Source organism: Falco peregrinus, chromosome 3 (assembly GCF_023634155.1).
Source record: "Falco peregrinus isolate bFalPer1 chromosome 3, bFalPer1.pri, whole genome shotgun sequence".
Taxonomy (NCBI): Eukaryota; Metazoa; Chordata; class Aves; order Falconiformes; family Falconidae; genus Falco; species Falco peregrinus.
In genome coordinates, this window is record NC_073723.1 from 90,450,478 (window position 1) to 90,467,573 (window position 17,096).

Here is a 17,096-nt window from a genome sequence, read left to right on the forward strand (position 1 = left end):
CTGTGCACATAGGCAAAATTTGGATCTCCTTGAGGTCATATTCAAATTTCATAACAGGAATGTAAAAAGAGCCTGTAAAGATGAAAACTGCAATTCCATACCACTTACAAGAAAGAAAAAAAAAACAACACCTGAAATATATTATAACTTTCAGAATCTACACTGCAGATTAAGTAAATTTCCCAGCATATGAAAGAAATCGTCTCTACTAATAGGCTGGATACACTTCTCCAAAATGTAAACACCACTGCTGGCCTGCTGGGGCAGAGTATAAAACATAGGAGAAAAAGTAATTATGGGAATAGTTACCCTTGTTTATCAAAAATATCATACACTGAACTAGAACACAGTAGAAGCATTTTCTGGATGAGACTCATGCACAGTATCCATACACGTGAGTTCTCCCTCACAGAAAGAGCTGTACTGGCTGTGATGACGCCAGCAGTAGACCAGGTCAGCTGTTGCTTTGTCTAGGTAAGCCTTGCAGACCTCCAGGGGCAGAGATTGAGCAGCCTTTCCTGCTAGCCTGTTCCTCTCCTAGTGAAGGGTTTTTTTCCTTAAATTGTCCCAATCCATCCCACGCCCCCAGCCACTACCTGTGACTGCCACCTCTTGTTAGACCATCTGCTGACAATGAGAGAAGCTTAAGTCAGACATCTTTGTACCTTCCCTTCAGGTACACGTAGGTTCCTACCATATTGTTTCTTACCCTCTTCACCAGACTTTGTACCAGCTTCCTCCACTTCTCCTAGAAGAACACATGCCTGTGTCCCTGCCCACCATGGTAGCTCTCTGCAAGACCTTCTCCAGTTTCTCCACATCCCTTTCAAGTTGGGAAGCCCGGGACTGGACACAGCATGCCAGGGCAACCTCACCAATGCTGAGCAGAGTGGGATGAGAGCTTTCCTCAGCCTGCTGACCATCCTCCTCCTAAAGCAACCCAATGCCTGGTTTGCAGCGACAGTACTTCATTGGCTCATCCTCCACTTGACATCCACTGTAACCCCCAAGTCTTTGTCTTTTTCCCATCTCTCTGCTACTAACTTGTTGCTTGCTCCTTCTCAAGTCATTAATTCTATTTGCATGTGTCCCTCATCCCTGCTGCGTCAGGGTCTCTGTCAACTTGAAGTGAGAGCTCTGCGTAATCTCCAGGAGACTGTCTCGCACTATGTTTGCACAGCACTCAGTACAGTGGGGTCTCATAAGCTTGTTTATATTTATACTTACTTATAAAATGGAAAGGATTAACTTTCTATTGCTATATAATATACACATTAAATAATCTATAAGTCATCTCCTTATTTTTAGGACACCAACAGTAAGAACCATACTGTGAAGGATGAGCTTGATAAGAGTGTGAGGAATATAACCGATTGTTGTCCTGTTTTGAATAGACTTAAATCTGTGCAAATGTCCAAAGATTCAGTAATGGTGGAGTCTGCTTCATTGACCTGGAAGACAACTAATCACAATCTAAGTTTACATTAGTAAATATTGCCAAGGGATGTTTCTGAGCACTGGAAAGCAATTATCTGTACTCTTCAACTGTTAAGACATCACCTTATATGTTTTTGCCCCATATCCAGCCCTCCCAAACAATTCTCAGGAAGTTTTGGGTGTTGGAATTTACCAGAAGCTATTCATACCAAATAATTTGTGGTCACTACATCTTAAAGGCTAAGATAATTTAGTAGCATAAATCTGTGACATGTCATATATAGCCTGGGCACATTCAGTGCCTAGGCAAAATCTTGGGCACGTTTAATTTACTAGTAGACACAGCCATACGTGCCTGCCCTGTGCAATTATGTGGAACCCAAGTTCTGTATTCATACAATAGCAGTATTTGAGAAATAAATAACTTTTCTTCCGTGAGTGAAAAAGTTGAGTAAGGCCCATGTTACTTGGAATGAAGCACAAATCAAAAAAGTTATGCCAAACAAAATAAAACCCTGTTAAGATGTAGCAGAAATCATACCACTTGCCATAATGGGCTTTATTCCTATCTCTGTAATAGTAAAAAAGGACTCCTGTGATTTAGAAATAAGGGAAATGTGCTGCTCTTTGCAAAATGTATTTTTATGTCAGCTCATCTGTTTCATCAGCCTTCCTCTTAAAAAAAAAAAAAAAAATAAGAAAAAGGACTTGTCTGGAAAGTTTCGAGCTATTTATGGCCTTTGAGCTCTGGGCAGCTCTCCATCTCACTCACTCCCTGACTCCCTTCGTCCTGCTTCCCCTGTCACCATACCTTGCCCATACCTCTGCTGTCCAGGGCAGACAGCCTCCAAGCTCTCCCTTCTCTTTCCTTCTCTGCACTGACTGTGACTCCCTCACTGCTCCCATAATGGCACATTTTGAGTGGCTGTGAAGGCAATTGCTCCATCCTCTCTGAAGTCTGATCATTTGAATTAGGAAGGGACCAACTGTGCATCAAGTGCCACTGCAGCAGTGCTGGAGTTGCACAGCTCAGCCTCCTGCTGCTGCAGTGACAACAATGAGCCTTTTAGGCTCCGTTATAATTTACTGTGAGCATACAGACCCAGGTCCCAAACCACTTCACCTCACTGTATTTTCACCTTTCATTTCTTCTTCTGCTTTTTTTCTCCCTTTCTTTCTTTCAAAACATTCTCACAAAAATACATAATCACGTGGATGACATATTGACATTTTTCAAGGGTTTATGACTCTGATAAAATATCCCCAGTCAATGTGTCTTCTCTTAAAAAAGCTATAAGCAATAGCTCGAATCCTGAGAGGTGTAGAAGCACCGTGTTAACATCCAAGAAGGAACCACATGTACATGGAAGGATGCGTGCTAGTGGGCAGAGGGGAATTGAATACGGAGAGCAGGAGAAAGGAAGCGGAAGAGCAGCAGTAAGACACCATCACAGAGGCAGGGTGCACAAAGAGAGGAAAACACCACCCTGAACGCAGTTTAGTGACAGAAATCCAAGAAAAAAAAAATACAGAATTTATTTTAGCTGTAGTGTGACCTGAGAGCAGCTCAGAAGCATGAACTGTCTCTCACAGGGTGATTTGTGTGATTTGTCCCATCACACTAGTAGTGAACAGGGCTCCGAACAGTTTTTGTGAATCAGAGATTGAATAACAGGTACACGATTCTACCATACGCTTAAGCCAAATTAATACATTCAGTGGAAACTCGGTTAATCTCTGCACTGAATAGCTACAGTTCCCTCTGCTCTGTTCCATTTCCCCACTATAATGAGTCAGTGTAACCCCTGACTAAAATGTAGCACAGGAGATGTAGTTAAGCCAGAGAGACCAACACATCCAAGTGAATAGGACCGCATGATTTAGAATTTCAATTTGCACAAACCTGTGCGACAACTCAGAGGAGCAGAGTTAAGTTATCACTTCATGCAAAAGCTGAGTTCCTTGACATATTTAAATGAAAGAAAACTTGCCGAGTTCCTTGCTTCCACTTTTAGTCCCTATTTTGACTTTTCATTGTAATTCAGGATGGGAATGGTACCCAAGCATGGGAACAGCCTGCAGGAAGGGCTCATATTCCAGCCTCCCTACTGCCTGGTGTTACCCTACATGGTGCTAGAGCAGCTACCGCTTGAGCAATGGGTAGTCCAGTGCTAATAACTAAGTCCTTTCCCACTTAAGCAAATGTCTAAACATGGTAATTTGGTTAAAACCTTAATGTTACTTTATATTTGCTCTCAAAAAGACTTTAAAAGAAGATTAATGATGAATTCTGCATATGCGTTATCTTTAGTAAAGACATGTGGCATGTGTTAGTAGTACCACTGAGGACTGTTGTCACGTTCCAGCCTGCCTCAGCAGGTGTTGTCAGAGCTGTGTGAATGTTAGCAGACAAGTTGTTGAGCCAAGAATTTACTTCTAGACCTTATTATTTTTCTTCTCATTTGTGGCTTATCATTTTTGAAAGAGCAGTATTTGCTTATTCCATCAAAGTTCTCTTTTTTTTTCTTTTTTTCTTTTTTTACTTTTTTCTTTTTGTTTTGGGAAGCTTTATTGGATTTTGATGAGATCAAACTTTCTTCAGAGCCCTTAAATTGGTTGTCAAGGTAGTGTCTTATTCAGTAATATGCAAATGCAGAAATTCAGTCTTGCTTTCACTGTGCATGTGTATAGTATCCTTTTTTTCAAGTACCTCTCTAATAATATAGAAAAAACGGCCAGCATAGTTTATCAGAAAAACTGATTAACCTATCTAGTACACTTCAAGTAGTATAAGCTAAGTCACACTCAATGAGAGACTCTTAAAGGAAGTTACTTAACCCATTTTAGAGCAAACAAAACTGATCCCATCTATGTCAAGGAATAAAATGTTTACTATTGTGTTTCAAAATAAAAATTAAAGGCTTTTTTTTGTGGTATGGTTTTTTTTCCCCAATAGAGCCATATAAATAGTGTTGTAGCTCACCAGCTCACAGTACAGGACCCAGAATAGTACTGATGAAGTTACTGGGTTTCCAAGAGACCCTCAGAGACTACCCTCCAGAGTTCACTAGGTGAATTACTAAAACCGTATGACTGCTGGCACTTTTGAGCTGAAAATGCAGTGTATTTAGATGCAGTGCAATAGTTTTAAATAGTACATTATCTATCAATACTGTACCAAAATGGAAACAGAAGAAAAAAACACACTAGTGATAATACCCCATAGGATACACTTACGTTTTGATCTGAGAGGCAAGTCTGGCTTTTTGAAAATGCTATAATGCCTTTATTTATGAAGGTTCTCTCCATTGGTAGTGGCTAATCTGCATCTGGGCATAGATGTGGCTGATAGTTCATAGTTTTAATGAAGTCATGGTGATGATTAGTCAACAAAGTTTGGCAGTGTTTTGTCCTCTGGGAACTATCGCTGGAAGTTGATGAGAAAAGGAAAGCCTTAAGTATAAAAAGGAAATATCAAAAAGATGGTGCAAGTGGTGTGATGCAGGAGACCAGAGACACAGAAAAAAAAGCACAGTAACAAATGCTGGCAAAGTTGCATCCAGTATTGTTAGCAGTTACAGGAACTGAAAGGCACAAATTAATTAGGTATTGAGTTCTTCCAATTTCCATTAAGAAAAAACATTGATTTTTTGCTCTGTTCCTTACTGACAGTAACTCTGTAAAGAAGATAATAAAGGGCTACCACATTTGCCTTCTTTCTGCTCCAGCTCTCACGAGCAGGTTTAGCCAAATAAATCTGGGATACGTTTGGCTATCATCATAGCCAAGGCTGTGCTGCTTGAACACCTGGGGGTGAGGTGGGGTGGGAGCCTCATGCCCGGAGTCTGGGCCAGTAGAGAATGGAAGAGGTAGGTGGTGTAGCACAGCTGAGCATCAGTGACAGAGGTTGCTGGAAGGGAAAATTAAGCACTGGCGTGGGAGCAAGCTATAATTTTAATAGGCTGTTCTACCTAGTTTAACTCACTACCTTTAGCACAGATCTGCACAGAGCTCGTTCTGTACTTTCTTTAGGATAGATGTGCAGTTTTGAATATTAAATATTAAAATCTTACATTGCATCTTCAGTGAATAGGGGAAGCATGCTTTTACACTGAACTAGATTTCCCACATAAAATCCTACAAAGGACAATGCAAAAGAGTGGAGATATAAGTTCATATTTTATCACTGCTGTCTACATGGTATAAGGTTGAACCTATTTAGTGTTGGATTACTGCTTTGAGAATGGTGGGGGGATATCTTAACATTATAACCCTGGTAAAAGCTGGGGAAAATTACACAAAAAACAGGTGAAAAAATGTAGAAGAATTTATATAGTAGGTGTTGTTCTTGAGATTAAATTAGAACTGAACTTTCTGATATTTTCAAAAGCAAAGCTGACTCTAACTTTCTAAAAACATACACGTATGAAGTTGAAGCTAGATCTGTTGTAAAGATTTTATTTTCATCCCTCAAAATCTTCCATTCCACTCTTATACAGCATATTGAGTGACATCATTTTTTGTTTATTTTCGTTGAGATCTAAATTCTCCTACAGAAACTATCTTAACATCATATAGCATACATATCTCATGCTGGGCTAGATTCTGATGCTTTGCTTCATGCCAGTAAGAGTTCATATGTACTTGGTTCACTGAGAAACAGAACAACACTCCTAAAGTAAGAGATTAGAATCCAGCTCAAGGTGAGCCCCTCATCCCTCCTTGCATAAAAGCCACCAAGACTCGCAGCAAAACTCATATGAAACATTATTCTCAAGTCCAGTTTGTTAGCTAGATAATTAAGAGACTGAAAACATGGTTTCTATAGATCTGAGGACACTAGGGACAGCTCGGTTCCCAAGATTTTTCTCAACTGATTTCAATATGTGGGCTTTAATGACTGAATCAATGTGTTGCAGGAAGGACATCAATATTTTAAAATATTGCTGTATCATACTTAATTTGCAATGTTTTTCCTTTTCTGTCAGCACAGTTAAGATGACATCGCGCAGTGGTTTAGTCAAGAACAAAATGTTTTCAGGCCTTTCTCCACAATCATTTTTTTTTTAATGTAAGGAATAATAAAAGTTTGGTCATAATTTTTTATATATAAATATAGCTACTTAATATTGTGTAGAAAAATCTGTAAAGGGCTCTGGTACTTGGACTTCTATTTTTACAAAAGAAAACATATCTATAATTAAGCTTACGCCACAAAGGATTTTGTTATTGAATTTTCCTTTTGACATGATCGATTTCTGTATTGACCTTAGGAAATGGAAACCAGTAAGTAGAATCTGACATAAAAGAAATATTTGGGCTCTACAGTAATGTCATTTACTACATTAAGAGCTAAACTAGAATACAAATTGCCACCAGCTTCTGCATATGCAAATGCACCTTTTTTCCTCAGGGTCACAGCTGTATCCTGTGTGAGGAGGGCAAATAAACACAACCAGTGAATCACCTGTCATTGCAATGGGACGGATGGGAGGGAATTTGTATATAATCAGGATACCTGGTGCAGAATTCTGGCCTGGAAAACATTAGCGTATAATGTGTCAGAAAAGCTAAAGCCTCCCTCTGCTCTTTCACGTGGAATAAACATGAGAATAACCTGCAGGTGAGTGGATTTCTGTGCCAGCCTGAAATAAGCGTTGGCTCTGCTCCTGTCACAGTTATTCACTGCTCCAGATGACCAGTGATACTGATGTTGTTGTTCATCTGTGTTGAGCAGCAGTACTACCGTGTCAGATGCGCTATAGGTCATAAAATTGCAAAGCGATGGTGGTGATGTTCCAAGTGAATTTTTACCTACTGTATAATTTCATAAAACAATAAACACAAATCTCCTGCATTCATCCTGTAGCATAGTTAATTTGCAGAGCATCAGGTGAAAAATCACTGCAAGTTGCTCACCTAATAATAATAACGGTCAGCCAGAATTGCTAATAAATCAGACTTAGACACTCTAAGACATTCTATCTAGATTATTTATTTTTTCATTACAGGGCTTGATTTTGCAATTTATTATACCTTCTATTATTTACATTCTACTGATACCCATGTTTTGCTCTGTTCAGCCCAAACTCAGCAGAAGAGGCACATCCCTGCTCTAGGGATCCCACACCAGCTGTCACGACCCAGTCCATGCTTTGTTCAGTGGCAAATCCTACGTAGGAATGGCAGCTCAAGGCATCTTTCCCCAGCCTGTTCCCACAAGCACCTGGCATGGGCACCACACACAGGTGCAGAGCTCTGGAGGAGCGGGTCCAAACACTGCGCTGCATTTGGGGGCAGCAAGGCTGCCACTGGTGGGGCAGGAGTTTGATTCCAGAGGATGCTTCTCCAATAGATGTCTCCTGGCAGAGTGGCAGTGGCTGGGTTCAAATAAGCATTTTTCAGCTGAGAAAATCACAGCAAGATGTGGAGCAAAATGCCAGTCATTTCTGTATCTCTGAATTCATAATGTGCAGAATAAAACGTTAACATGTAACATTTGACTGTTGGAAAAGATGAAAAGAGGCTATTTTCAAATTTCCCAAATGACATGAGTTCTGCAATTAGAAGTAAAGGAACTTCAAAGTCTCCCAAAAATGCTACAATAAGTGTCGTAATGCCTCTGGGGGAGAAAAGCAATAAAGCTGTCATGAGACACGAATCTTGCTTTGCCTTCCATTTTGTTTCTGGACTGAGCAGTCGTTCTTACAGCAAATAAGTGCATCCACAGTTATGGCTTGCCTCAGTCTTGGATATTGCAGAGACCTTCCCTCCCTCTCCCACTGCCTACCGCTACTGGAAATAAAATCGGCAGAGCTGCTTTAACTAACAGCCCGAGATTTAGAGAGAAAGCTGGGACAGACTGTGGAGGGCATAATCTACAAAACGTCTTTAGAGATTCGCTCCCCCAACCCTGATCTGACAGTACTCAAAATCGCTGATTTTCCAAATGTGCTTAAGCTCATATATTTTTCTGGGCTTTCTGTGCAGATGGAGTGAATGGAAATAACTGAGTTGTGAGGAAAGCCTTTCGTCTTGGTGCACCAAGAGGCTTGTAATAAGAACATTAGCACACTTATTAAAATGTCTTGTTTGTTCATGCCCCGAGTTTTAGACAAGGGTATTGCATTTTCATTTTTTTAAAAAGAAATCTAAATAAAAAGCTAATAGCCAATTTCTGAGCATGGCTGACTAAATGGGAATTTGCTAACATTAATATATTCTCATTAGAGAAATTTTATCGTGCTCCGGTCAACAGAGAAGACATTTGGCCACCGATAACAGTCAGTTTAAAAGCAGGATCAGCTCCAGCGGCCAAGGTTGCCATTTCCCACTACACTGCCAGCCGTTTCTGCTGAGAAACCTGCCTTTGCCAATCCTGGGCAAATCACTGGAGCCAAGAGGCGGCATATGAGCCACCGTGTCATACCCACTTTCCTGCCGGTGTTGGGGATGTGACCAGCAGTCCCCCAGCCCTGCTGGCTGGTGGCTGTCATTTAGGTACAGCGAGGTTGTTGTGGCCTTCACCAAACCCATCTGGAGCCTGCCCCGGACTTGTTCCCAGGGAAAGGGAAGACTGAAGGACCCTTTATCATGGTTTTCTTCTCATTCTCGTTTCACACCACTGTGCGCAGTGGGGTCCTGCCTTAAGATGCCACACATGTGCAGACCTACCAGTGAACAACAGATTGCAGTGTTCTTATTTGGAGCTTGCAGCCCAACTGCTTTCTACAGCCTTTCTCTATGTAGATTAATTGTGTGACTGGAATGTCTCCACAGCCACTGCATGAGAAAAACCGAGTTAAAACTCAGCGCCAGCCTGGCTCGTAGCTAAGCAGAGGGCCCTACTGCTTATTAATGGGTTTCCACAAGGACTCGACAGGTAATGCTGAGCTCCAAAGGACCATGGCACTGTGACCCAGATGATACATTGCAGCCTTGCAACAAGCGAGAACTAATAATTGGGTACAACCCTCCCCGTGAGGGAGACAGCTGCAAAGATCCAAACCTTGAAGTCATAGCAGCTTTTCCACGGTTAGCAGAGATTATGTAAACCCTGAGCCAAATCCCCCAACATCTATTTTATTTTGAACAGAAGGCTGTTCAAATCCGAATGGTGAAACATTCCAGAGTCAGCAACCATAAATACAGGGATGACATGAACAGTAAAATTAACAGCAGGACCTCATACGAGCGCTGCTATCTTGTAAAATAACAACAACCGAAAAAAACTCCTCCATAATTAAAACTCCTCCTCTAATTAAACCACGTAGGAAAGAAAGAAGAAATGCAGCCAGGGTTGCCTGAGCCATAGAAAGACATTTTCACGCTTGAACTTCCTCCTTCTAGCTGGGCTGCTGCCAGGGGCTTGGAGATGCTCTCCTTGGTGGGAGGAAGAGGGCAGCCGCCCTCTATGCTGGGGGCACGTGTGCCCCCTTTGGGGTCCCCCTTCCCTAACGCTCCTGCGGAGCGGTCCATGCAGTGATCTCTCTACCCACCTCCGTGGTGACCTGGCTTAAGGGGAAGGGCCCCGCCACCTTCTTAGCACATTAGTTAAGTATCTGTTCAAAGTTAAGTTTGCAAGTAATTTCTACAGGGACTGGAAACTGACCATTTTGCATACAAGTAATTACAAGAATACAAGAATAGCTTTATGCTTTTCATGGCCTCTAAGCACTTCCATAACTAAAATAAATACAAAGCTATTTTTACTGTAAATGTTGAAAATCTGCAAAGTAAAAATGTAGTAACAGCGAACCTGCTCCACTACATAAATTTCAAAATATAACCCTTCATGTCAAAGTACAAAAAAAAGCATCTATGCAAAGTGCAAAAAGTATTGAAAATTCTGAGCAATGATGTTCAGATATAAGGGAAAGCAGTTTAAATTATATTATTTACAGGAGGGTTTTGCCCTAGCATCAAGAAAAGAAATGTAAACCCATCAAGGAAACCATAAATATTTGGGGTTTGCATCTAGTAAATCATGACAGAACTGAATCATTATAACAGTTTCTCATGTCAGATGATTTACTTTGTTGGGGACAAAATAATATTTCTGGAGTTGTTTATGTTAGGCAGCTGTTTTGGAAAGTCATAGAAAGAGCAAAGGTTATGTTACTTTTCACTTGCTTTACAGTTTGATGAGGAATTTGTTGAAAATGGCCCTCCTTCTGTCTAGTGGCTACATTCAGTATTGGAGTATAAAACCAAAAAAGAAACAGGGAAAACTTAGAGAAGTTCTGCAAAGTGTAGGGTGAAGAATTTCCCCAAGATAATCACAGGTATCTGCAGAAAACCCTTTCAGATGTTTATTACCCTTTTGTACAGGGACTGCAATGCTTGTGTGCACTGTGCATTTCTGTGTAACATTTCATTTGATATGTCTTAAGTGCCTCAGCTGCCATTATTCACCAGGCTTCATTTACCTCAGCAGACCTAAGCCAGTTTACATCAAACAAGGATCTGGCACACAATTCTCAGAGATGTTTAAGAAATGCATAGCCCTTTTCTGTGGGGTTAGCAGAAGCAGAAAACTTCCCTAAGGATGTAACATTATGTACTTCTGTTGGCAAACCACCATATGAGTATTTAAGTAACTGTTGGCACAAAACACTAATTAAACAAAAACAAAAGAAAAAAAATAAACAAAACAAAAACCCAAACAGATATACAGGCACAGACATACACACAGATTTAAAAACCAGAAATCTAACATATATAAAACCTGGGCATACAGAAACGTGGGTGAAACACCGCACCTCCAAACTGACAGGTAAGAGTGACTTTATCCTATGATACTAGGAGTATGATGAACATTGGGCTGTAAACAGAAAATGTTCCTGGTGTAGGGAATCTGTGCTCTTCCCTCTCCCAGCTTTTGCTAACAGGTAACTAGCCTCTGTGGTATGATACATGAAGTTTTATAGCAGCTCTGGTTTTTTCTTTCTATTGCTAGGTTGTGAAAGATAGCAAGTAAAAAAAAAAAAAAAAAAAGTGCTGATGTTAGTAATAATAACTTATTAAAAAAAAAAAAAAGAAGCAGCATATTAACATTTCAAACACATTAAACGAAGGGAAAACAAAGCCACAAAGATCTCTGGGTAAATCTGCAGCTGGTGTTAAGCAGCGGTGTCACTGAGATGCATGACATCTTCTTCCAGTTCAAAGAGAAATTAATTCAGTGAGGCTCTGTAGTTTTATGTCGTGTAGGTCAGACTGGATGAGCACTGTGATACCCTGTGGTTTTATATATAGACTGTAGAGGATGGCCAAGCTTATGTCCTTTCTTTAAGCAGCATCGTGTATCCCTGCTGCTGAAACAGAATCCTGGGCTAAATGGACCATTGATCTGACCCAGTAAGATATTCCTTATGTTTTTATAATCTCATCTATAAACCTCCACCAGCTGATAGCAGAAGTTCCAGCCTATGCTTACATTATGAAATATTTATCAGTCTGTCTACCTATACTGTATCTTTCCTCTTGTATTCCTCTTCTTCCTTTGCCTATATTTATTTGTTCTGTTCTTCAGTTATAAGTTCCCCAAGGAAGGGCATATCTTCTACGTGCTTCTTGCAGTATATCTAATATACTGTTAAGCAATACAAAAAAGAGAGTAATAAAGATTCTCCAGGGCCACCTATTTTACTTCCTATATTGCAGAATTCCTTAATTCCGAGTCAAGAAAAGCACTGGTAAAATATACATGTCAGAAGTAACCACAGACTGCATGACCATCATGGTTGCGCTAGGAGATGGTTTGGCAGATTGATGCCCATAGCTCCAACAGGTTGGAGCCTCAAAATTTGCTTTCCTCTCTAGGAGCAAATTCAGAAGGTGCCTGCCTCTGGTTGATGGAAAACATAATAATCAACAGGTTTTGTCTGTATTAGTCACTATAGCTTTCAAGTGATCCAAGCCTACTTGGCAGACAGTTTATATGCGGTAGCCAGCTGGGGAAAACTCCAGCCTAGACCACTGACAGAAAACACCCAAAACACTGCAAGAGGTTCTCTATCAATGGCATTACCAGTACTCATATGCCATGAACAGAGGCTAAAAATGTGTAAAATAGAGAAGGAATGGAGCAGTTAATTGACAAGACGGAAGTTATATTTAGTGACCTGTATAAGCCCTAGATTTCCTGAATTAAAAAAAAAAAAAAATAATAATTATTAAAAAACTGGAACACTCTTAAAGCTTTTCCTGCAAATACCTAAAAACCTGTCTTGCTTATGTAGGCAGTGCTCTGCCAGCAGTGCATTGCTGTTGTGTCTTGCACTGCAGGAGCACCGCTGAGCTGGTGCTGCCTCTGAGAACCAGCCCAGCAGGGCACTGGGCAGCCACAGAGCAGCATGGGGCAGGCACCCACATGTGCAGGACACACAAGTGTGCCAGGCAATGCTGGGCCCCAGAGCTGCTCTTTAAAAACCCAGCTGGTAGAGAGAGCACTGGCTTTTGGGTTAGCAGGAGATGACATTTCACTGCTGTTCTTATTCAGCCTTGCTATACCTGGGGCATATCACATGCATAAGCACAGTCATTCCCTGTACGTTTGTGTCATCCAAGCAATCCAATAGCCAGTTTGCCAGTCTTTTTCTTAGACATGACTTGCAAGCGCTAATGATTATCTCTAATTATGGGGTTTGTGTTGGGATCTTGCCTGTTAAGCATGTTGAGTTATGGAAGCTGGAGAGTTCCTAGAGGCAAGCTCCAGGTGGGTAGTGTGAGATGTTCCCCTCCCATTTCCCACCCTCCTCCCACAACGCATTACAAGCCCAATAGAGGAAATGAGCAGAAGGTTTCACATCACAGTCTAGCATAACAGCCCAGAAGACCAAGGCTTTGTTCATGAGATTTGTCTGAGAAAGCAGTTAGTGAAGAGGTGCATCTGGCACACTGGTACGCATCTGATGCAGCAGGAGAGCAGCAGACTCTAGCAGAGAGAGTCTGGGTAATAACCCTGCAAACCACTCCAGCTCAGTTTGCCAGAGTTCACCTGTCAGAATCCCAAACACATTTGCTTTCTGCCGTGCCTAATATTTGCTGAACCAAATCAGCTATTTGCCGTAGAGTTCTGTGAGCCAGAATTTCCCCTGAGGTTTTAAAAACTGATAATCCAATATTAGATAGGATAACATTAAATTAGGGAAATACAATCTCATGCTTCGGGGCATTGTGCCAACTTAAAGCCAAAAGGTAGGAAGCAAGTTGAGCTGTGAGCATGTTAAGCCATAAATATCACATACTTTCCCCTGAAACACCTAGTACTGTGTATGGTCTGGCACAGGAGGCTGGACAAGAGAGATTGTCTGGTCTGATAGCTATTTTTCTCATTGTTCTTAGACTAGTCTTATGAAATTAGACTAGATCTCTTTGCTGTTTCTTGGCTTTTTATTGGTTATGCAGAATCATGTAAACAATTGCACTATATGCCGATAAAAATGCAAGATAAGAAATAATCATGTAAGCAGTTCCAACAAAGAGCCATGTAGCCATGTGCTGACAAACTACTGAGCATTTGAGTGCTCCCACAGTAAATATAATATTTGGCACTTACAGCTATTGCAATGTTAATTCATGTTTCTAGGTAATTAGAATATGCCCAAAAAGGTGCTGTACAAAATAATTTTGATCTTCATTCACCATGACTGCCCAGATAGATTTGTGCATGAAAAGACCTTGAAGAAAGATGAACAAGGGACTTCTAAAAAGGTACAATGAGGATCTTTTCATGTCCAGTTCCCTAGTCATTTGGAAGGGCCTTACCATACAATACAGCACTGGATTTCTCCTGCAGCTTCTGCTGTAATAATACATATGAGCTGTGTACATCTACATATGTATATCATTCAGACAATATTCCTTGAATATAATGCGGGTTTTGCCCCTTGTTGATACAACACACAAGAAAGAGCTCCACAATTCAAAAACAGCTAAAAGGCTATTTAGCACAAATTATCTGTCTTGATTTCCATGGAACACTCATTTCAGACAAAATCAGGGGAATCAATTTCTTTTTCCCTGGAGTAGCTTCTAAAATTACAGGATCTTTTCACAATCTGTACTTTCTTTCTGCACCTCTATTTCTGTTCACCTGTTGAGGTGAACTGATAAGTAAAAATTAAAACAGATCTGGGATATACTGGTTTTCTACAAACATGACATAAAGTAACTAGTCACCTGAACAAGTGTCCAAAACCTGTGACATTATCCATGTACTGCAGAAACAGATGTCTTCAAAAGCATAAAAGGACCTACATCATATTTTCACAGAAACCTCAGAGCTGGAAGAAATACCAGCTCTACTCCAAGCCAGTTCAGGACTAATATAACTATGTTAAGAAGACACTGGACCTAAATTTGGTCACTAGGGTTGCACTCAACACCATGCTTAGATAGATATGTGACTTCCAGATGGAAATTGTTCACTTCTGCTGTGCCTACAGCAAAGACACAGTTAGTGTGCACCTGTGTAAATTTACCCTCTGTCTGAACATTGGTGAAATTAATGCTCTAATATTACTTGTGATGATAGGAGTACAGATGTTAATTTTACCTTGCAAGTTCTACTAGTCACTGATTTGGAAAGAAAGAAGAAGAAAAAAAGTAATAACATCATAATTCCCAACCATCCCCTGCAGGAAATTGTTGCCCACTTGGAGCATCTCCATGCACCAACAGCTGATCTGACATTTGCCACATAAGGAGGTGGAGATCTCCTCTGGTAGAAACTGCAGTGGGTGCAAAAGGGCAGCTGGAAGTGTCACCAGTGGAGGGAGGGATGGAAGGAACTGCCGATAGTCAAGCTGTAACAAAGAACTGTGTGCTTTAGGAAGGTCCCGCCACCTCCCTTCTTCTTACCTCTTTCATCTCACTTCTTCTGTTGTGCTAAACATCTAATTGTTTATGCAGTCACTCTGAAGGACAGAGTAAGATGCACAGGGACTCAGAAAGAACACCAAGGCTTTAATAAAAAGCTGTGGTAAACCAGTTACCAAGTCTTAAATTCAAGTTAATTTTGTACTGAGTACAATTATTGTACTGAGAATAATGTACTGAGAATTAAAAAAGTCAAGTGCTTTTTTTCCAAAGTGTTACCCAACTAAGGGAAAAAGAAAAAAAGACAAAAGAGGAAAAAAAAAAAAAAAAAAAAGAGAAAAAAAGGCAGGTCCAAAATAAGTTCTCCAGACTCCGTTTTTCCCATATAAGAGGAATATAAGCCTATCCAAGTCAACCCAATTTCTGCTGAATTTCATAACTAAAATAAGCAATCTTCTTTTAAAATCAATACAGAACCAATGTAGCAATATCAGAGGTTTAGTATTACAATATAATACAATAGCTGAAATAGTACCATCTGCCATCTTCCTTGACATCAAAGATCATATTTATGAAAGATTTTACTCCTACTATTCTTTTACTTGATCCACACTTCCCAATTCTGCTTTGAGTTGGAGAAAATGCATTACAAGGAACACCTAAGATCTAGGTTCAGATTAGATGAGGTTTGCCTCCAAACGAAAGGTGTTAGCTAGTAAAATCTGTTCTCACACCCCTCAAGAACCGTGCTCATTTAGAAAAGAAAAAATATTGTATGATTTCATGTCCACATGAACTAGAAACCCACTTTGTCCAGTGGCAGAATGGTTGTATCCTGAAGATTGAACTTAGTGAAAGAAGTTCTTCTGTGTTGAGTCTATGTCTCTTGAATGTCTACAAAATGTCAAAAAGTGTCAACATCCATAACTAAAAAGTCCAACAAAATTTTCAAATTATAATAAAATTATTTGGTTTAATGTTGTGAAATGTTAAGGTTGGATGTGACCTTTTTGTGGTACTTTCTATGTTTGGCTGCCCTTTAGCATAAATGAATTTAAATTTAAAATTGAGAACATTTTGAACTAAAAGGTAGAATGCATCATTAAGACAATGTTGAAACAGATATTACATTAAATGGCCAATTCAGTCATTCATTCACTTACTTGCTTTGGCTCTGAAAAATTGGAAGTGAGTCAACAAACTTCTTCATCAAAAAGCCCCTGTATTGAAAGTCTCTAGATGAAGTAGCTAATGTATAAATGAGTTTGAAGTTCCAATTCAAATACTGATTGACCTGTCCATAGATGTTGAGGAACTCTGAAATGCAAAACTCAAGTTTCACATGCCTGGATACATAAAAATCCTAATGATGGGACATCACCCCTGTAGTGAAGAAAAGAAATCCAATACATAGAAGTTTTCTAATTCTTCTGTCTTATGTCTCTCACTATGAATCTGTTGTTTTGATCCAATCACATAAAAAAAAATTAAAAAGTTGTAGACATTTACTTTATTCATTTCACTAAAACCTGTTGAAATTTAAGTCTTCACATTGCTATTACTGTCATATTCTTCTATGTTTCCCATAATCAAAGAGACTCTAAGATCTCTTCAAATACTATCTTATGCTTATTTAGACATCAGTCTCTTGGCCAGTGGGTCTATTCATATAGCAGATACTTCCCCAGTACTTTATAAATCCTTTGCAGGATCAAGGTCTCAGCCTATAAATAAGTAGCAGCTCTGTAGTATAAGTAGTGTCCTAGGTTGTACAGTACTCAGTAAAATGAAGTTGTCCTTTGGGAAGCATCTGACACTTCTACATAGCGATTCAT